General features: G+C 39.3%; 1 long non-coding RNA gene across 1 annotated transcript in view; it reads right to left on the reverse strand.

The window, feature by feature from the left end:
- Window positions 1-22,107, reverse strand: part of LOC117828975 — a 43,938-nt gene extending 21,831 nt beyond the window's left edge. The window contains exons 1-2 of the long non-coding RNA XR_004634528.1: window positions 21,958-22,107; window positions 8,997-9,044 (exon numbers count right to left, since the gene is read on the reverse strand). This is a non-coding gene — a long non-coding RNA (uncharacterized LOC117828975). The remainder of the gene's footprint in view (window positions 1-8,996; window positions 9,045-21,957) is intronic.
- Between the last annotated feature and the right edge of the window lie 499 nt (window positions 22,108-22,606).

Genomic DNA, 22,606 nt, shown 5'->3' on the forward strand with positions numbered 1-22,606 from the left:
AGCATTTTGTGAAGTGTGTTTTTTCACTCTCTTTTTGAGAGTTAGGAGAGAAGATCAACTTCCCTCTCATATTAGCTTAGCATCAATACTTGAAACAGAGAATACCAGCTAGCTTAGCAATGTCTAAATCAAGAAGCAACCTTTGGTGTTAAAGAATGAAGCCAATGCAAGTGCAACAAACTGCAATTCCTTGAGTTTCCACTAGAGGCTGGCTACCAAAGGCTTGGAAACACCACTAACAAATACCTGTTTTCAACGTAGAAATAAACATGTTTACAACCAGTAAAAAAAAAAGTTTTTCATGTGATTTGATAACTGTTTTTCATTTTTGTTCATGGGCAGGGGTTTAACTTGTTGTAACCAAGCATGCCGGATACGGCCCTGGTGGTGAGGCTTTCAGCAGTGTGACTGCCCCCTGGTGGCTGGCTGCAGTATAGGTAAAAAAATCCGTCTCCCCCATTTATTTGAATGGGGGAGCAGTCAAACTTTAAAAAATAAATACACGTCATACGAATGTTTCTCATATCCATATGCTGTGGGGATATATAGTTAGTATTTGACTGTTTTGTGTCCAAGTCCTCTTTTTCCTGAAAAGTTTATTTTTCGTTAGTTATTAGAGTTTAAAAAACGGGGTTTTACTTCCGGGTTTCCTTTGATTCACAGCCGCTGTAGAACGAAACTTCAAAGGGCACACAGCGTCTTGTGACGTCACGCTGTAGGGCGGAGCTTATTACAGTGGCTTCACAGGCTCTGGCTGCACAATGGCGGCGCCCAGGAGAGGGATTTTTTGGCTTCAGAACTGTACAACGGGAAGAGGCGGAGCAACGCTGTCCATTTTTATTTACAGTTTATGGTTGTAACTCATTTCTTTTGTTTATTTTAAGGCTAAAAGTTCTTCAAAATGTGATTAGTTAGGCGCATGACTAAGTTGACTGACATGTGGGTGTATTCTAGCCCCACCTCAGCTCTACCTCTGTGGTCACAACTATAACAAGTTAGGTTGGGTTAGCATTTTCCAAAACGGCGACTGTCATCATTTAGTTTCATAACGCCTCTTCAGAAACCACTGGTTGACATCACTGAAACGACATCCATGTTTTATGCAGTCTATTCACCTTATATTTAAATGCAGAAGTAAAGCTATTCCATAATTCCGCTTTTTGTGCCGCACATCCTGTTTATAATATTTGTCATTGAGTAGCTTTTTGTACTAGCTGTTATTACAACCTCTGACGACACACACACTCTGTTTTCCGCAAATGAATAACAGTGGAGAGATTTTTTGCTCTATGGGCTTTGAATGGATTAAGTTACCAGCATTTAGCATTAACCTGAAGTAAGAAACCAGAAGTGCTTTGCAAAATATCCATTGTTTGCTGCGTTCGTTAAACCGCCAGAAATAAGGTGAATAGTTCAAAAATTTAAAAGTCAGGCTCTTCTTTAAATTTTGCTGTAAAACTTTGATTTATTGTTTTACTTCTTAACTTGCAAAGCTAGCTTCATATCATATTGCTATGTTAAGCTAAAACAGTCTACCCCTGGCTCAAAGGACTGAAACAGAATGTCACCGCTACTGTGAAGTATGAATACGTCGTTTTAATATTATATTCTATTAGCCAAGCTAGCTATTTTCCACAACATCCTGATGCTGCTTAGCTAACTAGCTAAGCCTGAGTTTAATGTTCAGATTTAAGAAATGTGCCGAGTGTCAATCTACCTGTCGTCTACACAGATAGGAAATCAATTTGTACATCTTCTGAAATGTGTTAAAAAACTTCCCTTGTGGGGCCAAGAGGCAGTTTTTTTTTTTTTAAATATATGAATAGTTAATCCAGTTTGAATCACTCTTAGATAAAAACAACATCTGGAGCCTTCATTCTGTTTGCAACAAAGTGCCAAGGTTTTTTGTCTTTAGGGGTGTTAAGAAATAATTTATTTTAAGACATTTAAAACTGTGTAACATCAAAACATTCTGTTTTTAAGCGATTTCTCATGCCCACAATGCCCAATGTTAAGTACTTCAGTTATGGTACAATGTCAATTCTTTATCAAAAAGGATATAGGTTAGTATTACACAGATTCAAGAAATCTGAAAAACAATTCTGAGGATTAAACTTTAAGAAACATAAATTTTAATGCTGTGACAATCTTGCTGCATCTGGACTCAGTTGCAATTACTCCTACCTGGATTAGCTATCCCTCAAATGACACGCACAAGTTGATGTAGGAACCAGCATGTCCACAGCAGACCTGGTATTACTGTCTAAGCCCATTTCCCCAATCCACACAGCACTTATACCATATACAGGATTAACACACTCCCTTGGCCCTTATTTTATCTCCTAAAGTTTCATTTATTCGTCCGTGACCAGGACATTTTTCTGCTCTTGAATCTGAAGTTTTCCCATCAGGCAGACTCACCTCTCAGGAAACCTTGACAAAAGATTTCCCAGCGAGACAGACAAATGTAATCCTGGAGCAATTCTAATGCTAAACAGAAGTGAATGATATTCAGGTGAAATGATGGAAATTGTCACATACGTGTTGAAACAAAAATGCAGATAACTTATACTCCCAAATATTCTGCACCTATCACATTAAAGTGAATCTTCTTTATACCACAGCGTCTGTACATGAGTTTGGATGGATTTTTACCTCTGCTGGTTCACCGTCTGATGGATTTGTTCATCCTGTTGGATTTTCGCAACCTGTAGTCTAGCTTTCTCATCTTTCGACTCCTTTAGAAAAAGTTTCACAGGACTTACATCATCATCAGTGGTTGCTTTTGACAGACTGGATCATGAGAGCAACTTTCCTCAAGTCTGACTGCATCTTCTGCCACCCACTCAGAAATAGTCAGACATAAAAGCGATGGAGTTACCTAGCCAATTATCATCTGTTTATATCATATTGGGTTCAAGATGAAGCTGAGATGGGGAGCTGTCTTTTTCCATCTTTAGCAAAGTAGCAGTGAGAAAGTCATGAGAAAAGTTGACAAAAACACTAAAGCTTCTCGCCAGACTGAGAGAATATCTGAATCCACACAGTGAAATAAACTTCCATTGTTGCTGTCTGTGCTTTGATGGAAAAAGCTGTCAACAAAACTTCTATTTTCCCTCTTTGTGTTTTTTATACTCCTTTGTCAGTCTTGTATTTTTTTCTTTTCCTCAGGCATGACTGATGCAATGGAAAGAAAAATTTGCTTTAAGGTAGCAGCCATACAGTATTCATTTAAACACAGCTTCTGTAGGCCTCTGCAGCATATGTGTCTGGGTGGCTTCAAGATCCCAACTTTAAAAATACCCTTGCTATATTACTAACCAACTCTTTCTGTGAGAGAGCATGTGTCTGAGGCTGGTCATTAAGTACAATTATTTCAGTTTGATGGAAATTAATTTAATTTGAATTGTATTATTTATTGGGAGCCCTTGGCTGCAAGACAGCCTCAGGCATTTTTGAGTTTTTACCAACACAAAGATGAATAATTTACTAAAATGCATTATTTTCTCATCAGAAAAACTCCCTCTAGTTCTGTCTTGCACACAGTCACACAGAAAAAGACACACATAGACCGCAAGCTAACAGGAAATGTACACAACTCAACGTTTAACCTACAAGCTTATAAAACCAAGTGTTACTTTAATCGTCTAATCACACATGTCTGATGGATTTTGATAGTAATGGTAAACTGCACTTCTCTGCAACTTGTTCTGTGTAAATTAGTCACAAACAATAGTTAAAAAAAGGTCTACAACATGGAAGTCTCTTTTGTGACAGTCAACGCGACCACATTGTTTGTATCCTAACGGGGTGTCAGCATTGACACCAGACCAATCGATGAACAATTAGTAGCTAGAACTTACAAAGAAAAAAAAATGGTGTAGTGTGGTTTTGGTCAAGCATCAAACCACTTCATAAGGTTGAGATTAAATATCATGGATTTGCTAGATTAAAGAAAATAAGGGACTACTATTGAGTTAAGAAACATCACATTATGTATCTAGTGTGTCTTATGACAGTTAAAGAACTCAGCTTTGACTTCTGGTCTCTTTTAAGACATTAACTCCTGTACCCTTAGTTAAGGTACTGTCTCTTTCTGTCATTCGTCAACCCCTATTTATGTTGCCAGCCTTCCTAAGGCCTTTTGCACAGCAGGCAAGAATTATACCTCAAATTGGAACCATAGACTGTATAGATTATGGACAATGTATCCGTGACGTCACCCATCTGTTTTATAAGCTCTGTTTTGAGGCCAATCGGCAGCCATATTGCTGCTGTTGAGCGATTGTGACGTACAGAGGTGGGCTTTGAGCCTCCTAGCCAACAGCTGAAGTGTTCCCACCTGTCAATCAAGTCAGCTGTGCCTCTCATTGGAAAACTCGTAATCTCAATATCTTCAAAATTTCTGCGTTAGGAAAAAAATTCACCTCTCCTCACAGTGTGTGCCGATCAAGAAATGAGCTATCCAGACTACACTCGTCTTTTGCACCAGGCTGTAAACATGTTTATTTCTGCAGTAAAGATCAGCTTTTTTGAATAGGTGTGTATGTTGTTTCCGGTACTTCCAGAGTCAGCCTCAAGCGGGTCCTCGATGAACTGCAGTTTTTAGCACTTCCGCATTGGACTCATATTTTTAGAATGGAGGTTGCCGTTTGTTTGGAATACATTATTACCAGTCTGTGGCAACAAGTATTCTGATTGGTTAAAACCCAACCCTAAAAACTCAATAGCAAAAGCAATACAATAGCAAACCTGAATACACACACCGTTTGAAATCATTCACACAGGAATCAGGCACATTTCACCTCTTCCTGTTGACACTGTGGCAAAAATGTTCCATTCTATCCCAGGCTGGTCTTCTAAGTTGGGAAGTAATGATAGTTACTGCAGCCTGGAGCTGGTGATTGTATCTCTAAGTTGCTGATCGCTTGTCTAATATAACCTTAAATGGAAATGTTCAGTTTCATTTATAACCAATGAGCAGGCTAATGTTTCACAATGACCTTGAATTGAAATGGTCAGTGTAATGTTAGCTCATATTTCAAGGAGGCTGATAAGAATTTGTTGGCATATAAGCCTTACTGTGAAATTGGAGGTGCTTTAATTTTAGATGAAATTAAAATGCATTTTCTCTTGATCAATATTTTATGTCATCTTGTTCTTGTCCTCAGTTGGTAGCCAGGTAAAACGCAGGATAATGCAAAGTGAGCAGGCAGATACACAGAGAAGAACATCTGCATCTTTCGCTCACCCTGAATAACCACCAGCTCACGATACATCATCCTTTACCAAGCCATAGTGACTGACTGAGGCCTCAACAAGAACTAAATTAATAATTTCAAAAAAATTATATATTTGAAATAACCTTCACCTCTTTTTTTACTAAATGTTAAAGCTGAAAATATTAAACTTGTGTTTATGACACAGCCCTGTTTCATGTTTGCGAAAGTGATCATATTTATGTCTGTATTTATTTTACTCATCTGTATTTTTACTTGGAAGAAATCCAAAACATTTTTGTGTAAAAATCACATCATTTTTTTATTCCAAGCTTTAAGAAAGAGTCTCAGTGAGAGTTGTTTTAAGAGGGATATAAAAAAGATTATGTTTGAATTGAACTGTTAAGAGAACATAAGAGGCAGAGTAGAGGCACAGCGGGCAGTGCTGAGACAAAGCCTTGGTGATGACATGATGTACAGTAGGATGTAGGTGACATTTCATGCTTCTGACTAGATTTTCACACCTATCCACTCTTATTTGATCCCCTGAAGATGACAGCACAGGTGACGTATGAGCAGCCCTAACCTCTGTCTCCCCTACCTGAAACACCTTCAGGGTGTCAAAGCCATTTTCTTCCTCTGTGCTTTCAGCGGCTTATTCCTTCCCCTTCCCCCCCATACAATATGCACTGGCCTTTAGGTTTCTATGGTAACGTGGAGGAGCTAATATGAGGGCAGTGTCATTGATTTGATTTGTTGAAGATTAATATAGACATCGCATTAACTCCACGGGGGTTTGATGTGGAACCTGACGTGGAGGGGCTAAGTCAACAGGGGTAGAGCTATCTTCATTTTCTCACAGGAAAAACAAGGAGACAAATATTGAGTTATTATTCAATAAAGACGTCAATCTAATAAATATTTAGTAGTCCTATAAAATGTAAGACTCCATTAAAGAGGCATTCAAGTTAATTCATATTCTTTCAAATTTGTTGGCTAGCATTAAAACAAAAACTGAACAACCAGCCAATAATTTTTTTTTCCCAAACAGAGCAGGTCTAGACCGTACTCTAAGTTAAATTATTAACAAAAACCCAACATCAAGACAGGATAAGATCCAGTCCCATCTTACAGACAGGACTCAGTCTGATCTCATCTTAATCCACCATGAGCAGAGCACTTTGCAGTATTTAGCAAGTTACAGCGGCAAGGACAAACTTCCTTTAACAGGCAGAAACCTCGAGCAGGACCAGACTCATGTTAGACACACATCTGCTGAAAGCCATGTTGAGGTTGGAAAGAGGGATAGAGGAAGATGAAGAGTCACACCTCCAGCTGAGAGATGCTTTATCAAAGACTGTCAGTGCTCTCACCATTGTTGGCTAATATTGTAGAACCTTACTGCTAAAGTTATTGTTAGTTCTTATCATGCTGATTTATGTCTAACTGCTCATTTCTTAGAAGTTTAGTTTGCATTAGATATTTTATTTTAATTCTAATGTCAAATTATAAAAAGACCAGCTTTGACATCATGATTGGCAGCTCTGTTGACAAATGCAGGCAGCGTTCTCTACCAGATTAGCAGAGTAGAGGAGGAACGGCGTAGCAAACTCTACCACAAGAGTCATTGAACTTTCCAAAGCCATATCTGTCTGCTTCATATCAACAAAACAATCTGTTCTGCTGTGGACTCTACCCACCTGGGGGATCTTTGCCATTTTGTTGTTAAATTAAATTTATGTTTTGGTTGGTGTCAAGGCATGCCTAGGCTTCAACAGCACAAATGTCAGCGCCCGTGGAGGCAATCTTTTGGCTTTAAAGCTCACAATGGGTGGAAATGAAGTGATGCTGTCCATTCTATGTACAGTCAATGGACACACATTGTACTGTGCCATATATATATAAGACTTAGTTACTGTAATCCCTCTAAGCTGCAATATAGGTTGCTCATGGTATTCACTCTGGGGACATGACGGCAGGGTGATGGAGGGTGGCTGTCGAAGGAAACGTATGAGCAAAGCCAAGCTTGGTGTCCAAGAAAGAGGGGCTCAATTCATGTGAATTAAAAGTGAGCATTGAGTTATTGCTTTAAGCTAACCATAACTATGTCTTTTTTATAACTTAGTTTATAACTTAATAGCTTGTTGTAGGTAAAGCATGTGTTACTTTAACTTTAACTGAGTTTTATTCTTATAACAGTTTTATCTATTTATTTATTTATCATCTAGTTCAATTTTAGTCACTTTTTATTGTATTTTATTTATATAGGTATAGCATCTTATTTTCCTTTTATGGAAATATTTTAGTGCTTTATTATCTTAGTAATTTTTTTTATTTTATTTATTTATTCATTTTACGTATAGCATCTTATTTTCTTTTAATGGTTTAATATTTTAGTGTTTTATTATCTTAGAAATGTATTTTATTTTGGTGATTTTAATTTCTTGTGTTGAGTTTCAACATCTTATTTTACCTCCAATGTTTCCTCATTAAGATATCATAAGAGTGTTTCCTCAGTTCGTTCAGCAACTTCTTTTTTATTTGTATTTATTTATTTAATTTTCATTGTTTTTATTATTATTGTTGCATATATTGTGTTCTTCACCTTAAGATTGTGGGTGGGTTTTGGGGTTGGGGCTGGGTTGGGATTAGGATGGGGGGGGTTATTTTTATTTTTTATGTACAGCACTTTGTGTTACACTATCATTGTATGAAAAGCACTTTATAAATAAAGTCTGATTGATTGATTAATTGATTGATTACTTAACAATGCCAAAGACTCTAGAGACTTGTTGGTCTAAATTAAAACACCAAACTACCAATATTTTTTGAATGTGATGAAAAGGTAATTCTCTAGGTCATTGTGCAACGGCTAATTCTGTCATTAAGGGAGGAAGCTGTCTTTTTATGACACGTCCAACTTCATCCTTGAAAAACAGGGCTTTAAAAAAGAAGTTAAATATAAAAGTGAATAAAAGCTTGTAAAAATGGACTTTCTTCCCAAAACAAAACAACAAAAATAAAACCTTTCATCTGAAAATAATCAGCGTTTCTCAAACACTTTCTGATTGCATGAATTGTGCTATGAAGGATGATGTGACCCCTCTCTCAAATGCAGCTTCAAAGAGCTCAATCCCAAAACTTTGGCTATAAATTACCATAGAAATGACAAATCATCACTGAAACCTCCTGCAGCTCTACGCCCAACAGTCCTGAGCGCATGAAGCCAATGTTCGAGTGATTTAGCCCACGGTCACAGTCTGCTCACGCCTGTGAGCGAGCCGTCTTCAAAGGAAACTGCGACTGAAGTTTAGGTAATTAGGAAGACGAGCTATCTACAGCAGGCATCATCATACAGTATCCCTGCGTTGTCTCCTCGCCTCTCCTTCTCTCGGTAAGACATATCAAAGGGAATTTCAAGGGTGATTAAAAGTTAAACTGAATCCTTAAAGGGGAATGCCAATGCTTCTCAGCTTCATGTGTTTCAGTTTCTCACTCCTATGAAAGCATGGTTCATTAGTACATGTGAAGCTACATGTACCATTAGCTTAAGATGAGAGAAGAAAACCCACACTGTACATGTAACATGAGCTAACTGTTATTTAGCATCAATGTACACTTTCGTTAGCATTAAAATACGGTCTTCTACTTTTGGAGGAACCCCAAGTGATGATAACGAGACTAAGTGCTGTCACTTTTCCTCTTTTTGTTTGCTTATTGGTAAACTTCATCTTTAGGGAATCGCTGATACTTTTCATCTTCATGTGTTTTACTCACCATGAAAGGACAGTTCATCAGCGTAAGATGTTCTTCGTCCTCTGGTACCTAGAGATGAAAGAGTGCAGAAACTCTACATGTTATTCCAGCTAATGGTTATTTAATGTAAGTGTACCGCTCCATTAGTGATGCATTAATAAAAAGGCTTCAATATTTAAAGGAACCCTTAATGACCGTGTGTTTTCAATGACTTCTTATTGCAGTGGGGAAGTTTTGCTTGTTCGGATACCTTAAAACTCCTGTGAGGAGTTTCTAGCTTGTTATGAAACAGACTGAAATTAATATTGATGTCTTTTTATGAGCTAACAAGGTAAACAAGACAATGAACAAGAAGAGTGACTTTCTCTGTGCTGCCATTTTCAAAGTCTGGATCAAGCGGCAACCTCCAGTCTCAAACTATGGAGCCCATGAGAAAGTGTTATAAACTGCAATTCATCGAGAATCCGCTTGAGGCTGGCTGCAGAAACACCGAAAACCACATAGACGCCAATTAAAAAAAGACGATCTTTACAGCATTAATAAACATGTTTACAGCCTGATACAAAAACTGCTTGGGTCTGCGTAGCTAGTTTCTCTATTGGCACACACTGTACGGGGGGTGATTTTTTTTCTAACATTATTTTTGCCCAAATAAGGACATGACTGACTTGACTTCCGGAAGGGAACACATAGCTGTTGGCTAGGAGGCTTAAACCCCGCCTCTTTGCGTCACACTATGCCTGGTTGAGTTCCGCATTTCCAATATGGCTGCCGCCGCCGATTGGCTTCAAAACAGTTCTCAGGAACAGATGGGTGACGTCACGGATACTGCATCCATTATTTATACAGTCTATGGTGTGGATCCACTGGTAGGTGGGGGTACGTGTCAGACCAGGTGATTAGCTGTATGCAGCTGATGCAGCTTCAGGGCTCTCTATGCGTGACACTTTTGGTCAAAGAGAGCAGGGTGAGATATTACTATCAAGAAACACTACGTACACATGTTTAGAACAACATCAACAAAGACTACTTTGTCAACAGGGGGCGCCAAAATCAACAGACACCAAAAGTTAATCACAGGAGCTTTAAGGTGAATATCAGTGCTGTTCAGTTTGATGTGACGCTGTACAGCTCCATCAGTAAGGCATCATGGAAACAAGGATTTGAATGTTTTAAAAGAAGCCCTTGGGATTTTTTTTATAATGTTTTGGATTAAGGATCAAGGAGGGATCATGGCGGACAACAAAGATGGAATTTAAGCCAATCTTGCTAGCTTCTTAGCTACCTGGTACATCCAGTGTTGTTGCCACATATCAACAAGTCGGTCTTCTGCTTCTGACATCCATCTAGGTTTATGCTTTACATTTACTATTCTTGCCTTAGCTACATTTGTTGAACTTCACTTTAGGTCAGCTCCCTATCCCAATTGGCAAATGTTCTGTCCACGTAACAGTCCACAGAGTCAATGCAAGGCTGTCCTCGAGGTCCCCCACACACACAACAGAGTTTCTGATTTTAAATATTTATGACCCATCAGAAAATTGGGCCATTGCTGACTTTTGATGGGAAAATTGGCCTGATTTTCTGGTAGCTAGGAACCTTGTCTATAATGTGAGCTAACACTTGTAAGACATCAATATATGGCTCCACAATGATTGCAAGGACTCTAAAGTTTTGATATGAACTTGTCTGAGTCATGTGTTTCTGAAATGATTTGTCAGATTAAAGACTTAACTCTGTATTATTTTGTTCAAGGCTACCTATGTGCACATGTGAGCTGGATTCTTGAAGAGAGATTCTAATGCTCTCCAGCTTTATGTGTTTTACCTTTGTGAAAGTGACATTCATTAGTGGAAGATGTGCCATGTTCTTCAATAGGAGGAGATGAAAGAGAATACACCCAAAACTCTACGTGAGATTGAAGCTAGTAGTTATTTACCTCGCTGTTTGGCCTCATTAGGATCGAGTTGATAAAAAGCTGTGCAGGGTTTGAAAGAATTCTGTACAAGGTTTTAAAATAGATTTTTGGATGACGGAGATGTCACATTGTCAGTGGGGTGGCTTTGCTTATTCATGAACTGGGTTCTTGAGGAAGAATGCCAGAGCTTTTCAGCTACACGTGTTTCACTGTCGTGCTCCTTTGATAGCTTGACTCATCGGCGTAAGATGTCCTATGTCCCGTTAGCTAGAGCTGAAAGAGAATACACTCTAACTGGTAATCATGGGAACCCTCCTTTTAGAACGCATTGATAAAAAAGTCCAGAGTATTTCAAAGAGGCCCGTATGAATCCATACGTGGAGTGGAATTATGATTTAGATAAGGAAGTTGTCACTTTTCCTCTCATTGTCTGTGGGATATTTTATGCTTTTCTTGGGTGTGAAACACAATAGTCTTGGTTTTCAACTGTCTGTACCTTACTGGGAGTATTTCGCACAAATATGTGGACCACCTAAACAATTTGGCCTTCAATTCGACTGCCAGGCGGGGGAACTCCAAAATGCTTCTGTTTCCATCAGTAAAGTGCACTCAATACCACATTCTGGAGGTAATTTCCCCAAGGATGTGATTCTCTATCCACTTTCCTCTTGCCCTTAAGCACACACACACACACACACACACACACACACACACACACACACACATGCAAAAACACACACATTCACATGCGCTCTACATGCATGAACGCATGCTTATGTTCTGTATTTGTCTTTGTGCTGAGCAAACACCCTGTTGTGTCTCACTTGTTTTCTGTATCATGATGATGAAAGGCACCTGCTGTGCTCAGCAGAAAGCTCAATCCACCCCATGCCACTGACATCCCGCCTGCATTATTCACAAGTCGAGTGTAATTCAGTCACTTCTATGAGAGGCTCAAGTTTTTGTGACATGGGCTGAAGAAAATGAAGGGTGGATGAGTGGAACTATGCCCTAATGTAACCTCTCAGACGGAGGAAATGTGATAAATATGCGAACGGCTTCCAGGAAGCTTGTTTACTTATCCTGAAATATGACCTCTCTTTTCCATTTGGTATACCTTATAAACATATTTCACGCTGTGTGAAATGATTTTCCTACAACTTTAAGAGTCAAAGTATATTTCTTTGTTGTGATTTGGTGCAGAAATTGTAGCTTTTAACATTTTCAGTGCAAGATTTACAATGGATATGATGCATCTTAGAGGTGTGTGATATGGCTCAGTCTAGCACTGCAGCCATCAATAAATATAAAGTAACTGTTGGATGGTTGATCATTTTCCTGGTGAAATCTTACTTGCTCTACCTTTTTCTCAACTATTTCCTAAGTTTTGGTTTCTTCAGCATCTTTTGCCGGTGTAACTACAGTTTGGGTGATTTCACAGGAAACATTTTTGCCTCACTGGGTTTCAGTTGCCTGAGGCTATTTTGAAAGATTGCCATGTCATGTATTTTCATGCTGGGTGTAGTGCAAACGAAACCTGAGGACAGTCTTGTGGTTTTTACCTCAGACTGTTGATCAGACGCTATCAAACAACACCAGCAGGGAGGATTCAGATTCAGATTAATTGATTTATTTTCCTGAGTTACTTTTATTTGAAGAACTGATTTTTATTTGAATTGACAAGCTGATTTAAAATGAGTGTTGGGTGTTTTATTTTCTTACAAGGGACTATGAATCTTGAAGACTTTAGCTTACATGTCAGTGTTTTTTTACTGTAAAGAAATACTTGTAATTATTACATGTTAAATTTTGGCAGCCTTTTCTGGTTACAAAACTTAATTTTATGATTTTATTAAATGTAGCTCTAGCAAAAGTTCAGACAGGAAGACTATAAAAGCAATCACAGCAGTTGTTTAACTCTCCCCTCCCCCGTTCAATAGCTCACCCGCTTCCAGCTGCAAGCTCCAGAGCTGTCATTGGTTAATCAGCGGCAGCTGTCATCCAATAGCTAAGTGGCACGCCCTTATCGTCAGCCTATCAACTTTCTGCTGTCTTTTTAAAAGTGTCTCTCTCTCTCCAGCTAGGTCCTTCTTGCATTGATGGCGCGCACCCCTCCACCTCCCCATCTCAACCTGGCCTCCGCAAGTCTTCAATTCCTAGGATTCATCAACCACCACCACCAGTGTCTGGACTCTAGGGGGATTTCTTCTGCTGCCAAATTCACACATCGTACGCTCACAAATGATCCCCATAGAGTCCTTACGCCAAAGATTTCTGTCAAATTTCATTATTCATCAAGTTGTGATAAATAACCTTTAATCTTCAAACTGTGTCTCTCCTGATCGAAATGTTGAGTGACTAAATGATATGCTGTTATCAGTATTGTAGTGGTTGAGTACAGGACACTGACTCGAGCCATAGTCCTGATTTTCAGGACATGTGAATGGTTCTTTACTCAAGCAAATATTGGACGTTGACTCAGACTTGTGTACTGACTGCATTCAGACTTGGAAGCTGGAGAGGAGGGCCCAAATCTATTAGCAATATTTTTTTTATTGATTTTGTTGATTTTTTTTTTTTAACCCAAAGCCTTATGATCTATTCAGTTTTTCAGCAGGGATTGGCACAAGTGTTCACCTTCAACAGCTCCTGCCAGGATGCCTAAAAAGACGCCATGAATCGTGAGTTTTGAATTCAAGATTTTACAGCAGATGTACACAAGCAGTGCAACATGTTCAGTAACAGAACCACCAAAGAGAAGACAAAAAATCATCGTACTCTTGAGAGACAGCAGGATGCACCCATAAAAGTATACGATATGCTTAAGTTATTTTACACTGGCATTAACCAGGCCTCCCTCGCTCGCTTACAGGTAGTCCAAAACGCAGCTGCTCGCCTTTTAACAGGAACCCACAAGCATGAGCGTATCAGCCCCGTTCTCGCCTCCCCTCCACTTTAGAATTAGTTTTAAGATTTTAATGTTTGTTATTAAGTCACTACATGGTCTGGCACCTCAGTACATCTCTGACCTCATAAACATCAACGCCCCCTCCATAGCACTGAGGTCTGCTGACCAGATGCGTCTTGTCGTGCCAAAAAGCCGACAAAAGACAAGGGGTGACCAAGCTTTTTCAGTGGTAGCTCCTAAACTGTGGAATGAGCTACCCACCCAAGTCAAAATGGCCCCCATCCTGGATACTTTTAAATCACGTCTTAAAACTCATTTTTACTCCCTGACTTTTAATACAGCATGAGAGTTTGTGTTGGTCTCTGTTTATCCTTTAATGTACTGTATTTTAAATGTTACTATTATTTGTTTCTACTGTTTGTATTTGTTGTGCAGCACTTTGGTAACCTTGTTGTTTTTAAAATGTGTTATATAAATAAAATGGATTGGATTGGACTTTAACCGCTACTGTTAGGTAATGGTGACGGCCATGATATGTGGTTAGGGTGAGTTGTAGTCTGGTTGGCTATAATGTATGATGTTTTTATTGGACATGTGGATAATCATATCTTGGATTGCTATTGTATCATTCCATTCGTGATTGTTTCATTTTGCAACACTTCTAATAATCTAGTCAATTTTATATACAGTGGCAGGAAAAAGAGGGAGCACATCACACCTGTTCTGCGTGCTCTCCACTGGCTCCCAGTCCGTCACAGGATTGATTTTAAAGTTGCACTTTTAACATACAAGGCCCTAAATGGATTGGTACCATCCTACTTGGCTGATCTTCTCCATGCTCACAACCCAACCGGAGCACTGAGGTCAACAAACCAGCTGCTCCTGGATGTGCCTAAAAGTCGCCTTAAATCCCGGGGAGACCGAGCCTTTGCAGCAGCGGCCCCCAAGCTCTGGAATGGCTTGCCACTCCAATTAAGATCGGCCCCAACTGTTGAATGTTTTAAATCTTTGTTGAAGACCCATCTCTTCTCTTTGGCCTTCTACTCGTGAAGAGGACATTAATATCCTGTTATGTTGTTGTTTATTGTTGTCTTCATGTAATTTTTACTTTTAACCTTGTAAAGCACTTTGGCCAACACTGGTTGTTTTAAATGTGCTATATAAATAAAGTTGACTTGACTTGACTTGACAGTGGGTACGGAAAGTATTCAGACCCCTTCACTTTTTTTTTTACATTTTGTTATGTTACAGCCTTATTCAAAAATGGATGAAATTATTTTTTTTCCTCAACATTCTCCACACAATACCCTATAATGACAAAGTGAAAAATGTTTTGTAGAAATTTTTGCAAATGAATGAAAAATAAAACGCTCAAATATCACATGTACAAAAGTATTCACAGCCTCTGCTTTGAAACTCAAAATTGAGCTCAGATGCATCCTGTTTCCTCTGACCATCCTTGAAATGTTTCTACAACTTGATTGGAGTCCACCTGTGGTAAATTCAATTGATTGGACTTGATTTGGAAAGGCACACACCTGACTATATAAGATCTCAGAGTTGACAGTGCATGTCAGAGCACAAACCAAGATATAAAGTCAGAGTCTGTTTGTCTGTAGACCTCCAAGACAGGACTAATACAGGACAGAATCATTGAATCCATTTTGGAATAAGGCTGTAACACAACAAAATGTAAAAAGAATTGAAGGGGTCTGAATACTTTCCGTATCCACTGTATGTATTAAATCCTCCACTTGTTCGTCTTAGCATTGGGATGATTTTGCATGGGGGGTAGAGAAGTCCGACACAAAACCAGAGAGTCAATGTAAACATTTGACTGGTTTTGTCAAGTAGTGGTGATTCTGGTGGCCTTTAAGAGTAGGCTGTTTGAAGATGATTTCTTTTGCAAGAAAATACTACAGCCTCGATTCAACATCACTGCACAGTGTGTGCTTTGTGTTGCAATTGTAAAGGTGACCTCTTGATATATCTTATACATCAGCTGCAGCAAAACCTAATTCAATAGTATGGATTTGGGTCAGTGAATGTCAATTTTGCAGCAACATTTTATTCATAAAGGCTTTATAAAAAGCAGGCGTTTAAAGATTCAGTACGTTTTTGTTTGACTGTTGTGTCGGCTAGCCTGTTTTCTTGTTACTATTTTACTCCTGTGAGTAATCGTAGGAAATCAAACGAACACTATCATGGTTTTTATGAAATATAGGGTTGGCTAAGGGGAAAAAAGAGGCAATTTAAGACGGCACTCTTACAATCTATGCACGGATTAAAAACCAGGCTCTTGATTCAGAAGCTATGCCCACTGATTCATAATCCGTGCCCACTGATTTGATTACAGTGCCCACTCACGAATCCTGAATACATCTGTAAACATGGAGCACAAATTTAGACATGGCTCCTTTTTTGACTCACCTGACCCTCAGGGATGCTTTGTAGATTTTTGTGTATTGCTCACAATTTTGGCGTATTCCCTTTACCCTTGTTTTCACTTGAATGCCCCACATACACAAAGTTAGATTAGTATGTAATTGGGGCACAGTTGAAGTCTCAGTCTGTCTTCTAGGATTGTTTGATTGAAAGAAAGACGCCGACTTTTCTCTCCTTTCTTTGTTGATCGTTGTTTAAAAGTAGAAAATAAAATCAGTTTTGAAGTCAGTGTCACAATCATCTTTTCAAATCACTTTCTACAAAGCTGCAACCTCGTTTTGCAATGGACTGGGGACTGAAACAGACTCCTTTGTCTCACTGTGAACCTTGAGTGACAGCCTGATGTAGCGATAGTGCACGGCAAAGGAATAGTTTCAAACTAACACTCAGAGATGTTCCTCTTAGACATTTAAATAAGGTGTCAAGTAGTGGAGAGACGTCTGTTTCTGTCATCACTAAGTCAAGAGTTTTTTCAGACATCTCTCTTATACCTGTTCTTTTTCTGCAGTCATTTGTGCACCTGTGATAGACATGTGTCCACTTTGCATCCAGACAGAACGCTGTGTCCTTGCAAATCAAGAGCCTCACTCAACATCTTTTGCGCACCATACTTGATAAAACCAAGAAACCTTGAAAAATGTATGCACAAGTGTTATAACTTTTGAGGGTAAAATCAATCAGAACAACAACTTTCTTTCACCCTGGTTGACAGGCAGCTTAGAGTGTGTGAAAAGCAAGTGGTTTTTGATTTGTACTCACGCCGTACGTCCGTGTTACCACTTATCAACATAGCGACAGCGGCGATGCATTCAGGCTAATGTGTTTCTTTCGGTTGTGTGTGATGAGATTCTCAGCAGGTTACAAAAGGACTCCCATCACCTCAGCACCTACCTTCAATAACTACTCTGCTTTTTCCCCCCTCAAAAAAAAGGACTTTCTCATTTAAATGTATGCAAAAATGGCTTGAAGGCACGCACCAGCAGACACAGTTTGCCATTGGGGAGAATGCAGGTGGGTAGCTAATGTGCTATTCTGTCCTCTGAGGCCTGCCTGAGGGAAGAGACTGAATCAGACTTCACTGTCAGAACAATTTCATGTTGAAGTATCTATCTATCTATCTATCTATCTATCTATCTATCTATCTATCTATCTATCTATCTATCTATCTATCTATCTATCTATATGACATTGCAGCTGTGGTTCTGATTGCAGCAGATGCGAATATTGAGTATTTTATTTAATTGAAAAGTTCCTAAATGTCAGCCGCAGAAACACTTAATTTTCCCCCACTTTGTATGCACAGACTCTTCAACTATTGGTTTCTCATTATGAATTAATCTCATCATTTATTTTGATTAAGTGTTTGGTTTATGAAAGGTCAGATTGCAGTGAAAAATGGCCATCACATTTCCCCAGGTGAAGCCTTGAAATAGCTTGTTTTGTCTGACCAAGAGAACAAATCCAACAAAGCCAACAAATATTGGAGTTTGAAGTTTGAAGTTTAACAGTCCCTCCAGGAAGTCGTGATGTCCTGATTCGTGCGAATTTAACCAATGTCATTTCACGGTAAGTTGCTTATGTTTTTGTCTATTTTGGCTAGTTCTTTCAGGCAGTAAAACAATAAGTCTCATTAATTACAGGATGTGGTTTATTAATCAGAGTTAATTGCATTAATCAACTTTTGGGAAAAGCATCACATCACAGGTAAACTTCTGTCTGCAGCAACTTAGATCTAGTTGGTTATTACTCCCCCATTTTTAATTGCAATATATTCTTTATCCTCTATTAGTTGAATTAATACCAACAAATTTGGTGCATAGAACAGACGTTTGAAACCTTTTCTGTCATCCTAAAAGTTGGCTGCAACTTACACAATGCAGCCAACACACCACTATATAATGCAGTGGCATTTTATTGCGTTACATTGTATGACCCAGAAGATAGTGCTCGTATTTAAGACAACAAGTAAGTAGTGAAGCTACTGTAGGGTGAGCCTACAGCAGACAATTCAAACCCGTCTCTTTTTGGGAACCCCTGGGAGTTCCTGGGCAGTGAATTTATCCATACCTCAGGACGATCGTCGCTACTGTATGTTGAGCCCAACTACAGATGCCATTGCTAGCAGTATGGTGAAAACAGAATATACTAAAAAGAGCTGCACAGAAACAGCATATTGGTGAGCCCTAAGAATGTCTTAACACCCAAAGACGGATTAAACCTTTTTCCCCCTTTGGAAGCCCCTGGCAGTCCTTCGGCAGTGAATCTGTCCATACCTCAAGACTATCATTGCTACTGTAGAGTGAGCTCAACTGCAGAAGCAATTGCTAGCAGGATGGTGAAAATGGAAGATACTAGAAAGAGCTACACAGGTGCACAGAAACTGCACATTGCTGAACCAAAAGGAAGTCTTAAGACCACAAGATAGGTCAAACCTCTTCCTCTTTGAGGGTCCCTCAGCAGTGAATCTGCCCTATTTCAAAACTGCCATTGCTACTGAAGGCTGAACTCAACGTCAAAAGTTAGAACTAGCAGAATGATGAAAATAGAAGATACTAGGAAGAGCTACACAGGGGCACAGAAACTGCAGATTGCTGATCCAAAAGGAAGTCTTCACAAAGGGAGACAGTTGAAACTTTTTTTCCTTTGGGAGTCCCTCAGCCAGGAATCCATACGTCCCTCAAGACTATCACTGCTACTGTAGGCTGAGCTGAACTTCAGAGGCAATCGCTAGCAGGATAGTGAAATGGAAAATTGAAGATACTAGAAAGAGTGACACAGCTGCACAGAAACTGCACATTGCTGAACCCAATGGAAGTTGTCACACAGGACAGCAGTTCAAATTACTTTCTCTTTTGTAATCCCTCAGCAGTGAATCTGTCCCCATTTCAAGACTGTCATGGCTTCTGTAGGCTGAGCCCAACTGCAGATGCCATCGCTAGCACTATGGTGAAAACAAAAGACACTAGAAAGAGCTACACAGCTGCACAGAAACAACACATTGGCACACAGGAAGACAGTTCAAAAACAGACAGGGCTTATTTATAGGTACGACTTTTTTTCTGCATTTTAAGGTATTTGAAATGCTGTTATTTCACTGCTATTATTATTAACTTTGTATTATGATTTATTGTCAAGGAGTCTGATGTCAATGTATATGCCGCTGATCTACCAAGGATCCCATCAGTGAGTTGTTTGTGTTCAGTTCTTGAGACTGCTCATCAGTGCTCACATATCCCCTCAGGAATAAATACACATGCAATGTGGGTGTTACTCCTGCATATTGAAAGCATGTACTTCAATCACTTTCTTTGAGTTCAGCAGTTGGAGCGTGCAACAGCCTGGCAACAAACACGTTCATTAGGACAAAGAAGGGGAGAAAAGTGGAAAATAACTGGGAATTATCCTTGAACAGCTAAGCCTGGATAAGTGAAAAGTTTCTGAGCAGAGTCAGTGGTGAAGCTCCTGAATATTTATGAGAAGTTGGAAATGGTGGGAGAAGGATACGTGTGACATTCTGACATGAACTTAAAGCAGAAATCTGTTTTCACATTTATATTATTAAAAAGTCAGAGTTATGTCAATCTTTTTGAAGCATGGAAAGAAGAAAAAGTATATTTGACTCTGCTGCTGATATCTGGTTTGCTAGGTCTCTCCTGAGTAGTTAACACTCACTGCAGGTTGGCACTTAAATATTGATGAAATAACACGATTCATATTAGCCAGATGTTCACTTAACGCTATGATTTATTCAAAGATGACATTAACATGTCAACTGAAAGCTCATTAGCAAGAAACGGTCCACATTGATTTTAGAAAATCAAACATCTGATAATGTTTTTGGTGTAAAGGAGTTTTCATGAGTACATACTTGGAATGGGAACTCATCCTCAAAGGTCGCCATCTTGGCTTTGCAGTAGTAGTGGGCACATACTGTCCGTCTCAACACAATCATCTCTATCTCCCTCTCTTCATCTTCCTCTATCCCTCTTTCTAACCCCAACTCAGTCAAGGCAGATGTGTGTCTAAAATGAGTCTGGTCCTGCTGGAGGTTTCTGCCTGTTAAAGGAAGTTTGTCCTTGCCACTGTAACTTGCTAAATGCTGCAAAGTGCTCTGCTCATGGTGGATTAAGATGAGATCAGACTGAGCCCTGTCTGTAAGATGGAACTGGATCTTATCCTGCCTTGATGTTGGGTCTTTATTAATAATATAATATAGAGTATGGTCTAGCCCTGCTATGTCTTGAGATAACATTTGTGTGATTTTGCGCTATATGAATAAAGATTGATTGATTGACTGGTTGATCATGTGCATAAGAAGTAGGGTACAATGATCATTCAACTGGTTATAACATGCCATTTATAAAAGGAACTGTCATGTTTTGTTGTTACTTCTGCTACGTTAGACAGGGACGTTTAATTTGAGACGGCAATAACCTGTCGAACTCAACACTTTATACAATCATAGGGTTAGCATACATAGCTAACAACACGTGAGTGTACGAACAGAGTTATCTGAACTAAGAAACAGCAAATATATCATAGCTTACACTGAGCAGGTATACAATTTAAATAATTGAACCTCCCAATGATGCCAAGTATTATTTGTGCGCTAAAACAAAAAGAAAAAGGCTACAGCAGCATTAATGAACCTCTTAAGAAAATGTAGATGGACCTCAGTGGACTTCCTGTAATAATGGACAGCTGGGTTCATTAGCCATAAAATGACACATACCTAAGTTTTGCTTGTACAGTGTTGAATTGTACCCTAGTCTATGGTTGCCAATGTGTAAGATCATAGCCGATATAAGCTAACATTAACAACACATTGATTTGTAAATTATTTCACTGAGTTAGCATGTGACTATGACTTTTTAATCCCAGCTTTCCCAGCTGGAACAAGATGATTTCTCCGAATGGGGGATCAACACATTATATTTCTATCTTACCTTAGCTTTGTCACTTGGCTTTCACAGGGATAAAATTACATTGAGCCAAAGAGTTGACTCTCAAGTGGCATTAATGGGATAATGCTAAAGACAGTTAAATTATTGCACAAGCAGTAAAACTACTCTGTGAGAAGGAGCTGCAAGCACTACAGCCTGTGGCAAGTACATGTCATTTATTTTAGATGCCTAGTGGTATATATGTTAATATAAGGTAATAATCAGTGGGACAAAGCATGACAAATTTCAATGTTGGCACCAAAGCCAAGCAGTAATACCCTTAAAATTTGGAGGTAAATGTTGAAAACCTTTCTTAAGACTTCTTTTTTTATTTTTTATATTCAGCTCTAGACCTATGAGAAGAGCTGCAAAATAGTACTTTAGTGTGAAAGTGTGTTGGTTCTTTTCAAACTCTGGTATTTCCCACATATCAGGCCCTGCAGTGCTTCAGTCCCACTGCACACACTTCTTCTGCCTCAGCCTGCTTTAATGCAGCTGTCAGTTCCTCCTCGGACAGAATCAGTATGTTGCAACACAAAACTCTACTATCTCTCAGCTGACTAGTTACCCCGCAATTCTGAAAGCAGGAGACATTTTCTTCCTCTCTCTGAGTTCCTCTCAGGGGCAGAGTCAAAAGGGCAGAAGTAGTTCAGCAAGATTATATTAAAAGTGGAACTTTCACAATGGTCTCATCTGTATGTGGCCATGTATCATTTGTTCACACCTTTTGCAATTGAACAGCACCGCTAAAGTGACTCTCTGTGGTACGTTGTTGCAGTAGCACTCTCCCATCTGACTTGCAGAGAATGAGCAACGTTATTGCCTGGCCTGGCTCCTCTGGAGGCATGCTAATGGAACTGTTTGGCAGCTTGCCTCCGGAGGCAGGAAGGATGGACTTGTTTCACTTGATGTCAGTGTGGGGATCTGGAGGGGAGAAGAGAATTACAGGTTGGCATTTCTTCAATTGGCAGGAAGGGAGTGAAAGAATAGGCACCATGCAATGTTTCAACCACTAGACAGAGAGTGGAGGGCAGATTATTTTGGGGATTGTTTCAGTGCAATTATTTTTGGTGGCATAAGGTTAAACTACCATGCTGCACCAGTTGAGTCCATTCCCCTTGACCAAAAAGACACAAACAGCTCAATTTAACAGCCCTGCCATCTGGTACAGGTGAGTCAATTTCCACGTTTCTCATCACAACATAAAAACACCCCTGATCTGTACAATAATTAAAACATTGAGCGCTAATGGCTCACACATATGGTGCTGGCTTGTCTGTGTCTTCTCCAGAGCAAACAGCTGTGGGTGCTGATTACCAGAAACGGCCTTGAAATGTCTTGCCAGGCCTTTTTTCCCCTCCATGCATGGATGTCACCTTACTGCTGGGTTTTTACCTCCCCTCAGTGTTGACTTCTC

The sequence above is a fragment of the Notolabrus celidotus genome, chromosome 17 (genome assembly GCF_009762535.1).
Source record: "Notolabrus celidotus isolate fNotCel1 chromosome 17, fNotCel1.pri, whole genome shotgun sequence".
NCBI classification, from domain to species: Eukaryota; Metazoa; Chordata; class Actinopteri; order Labriformes; family Labridae; genus Notolabrus; species Notolabrus celidotus.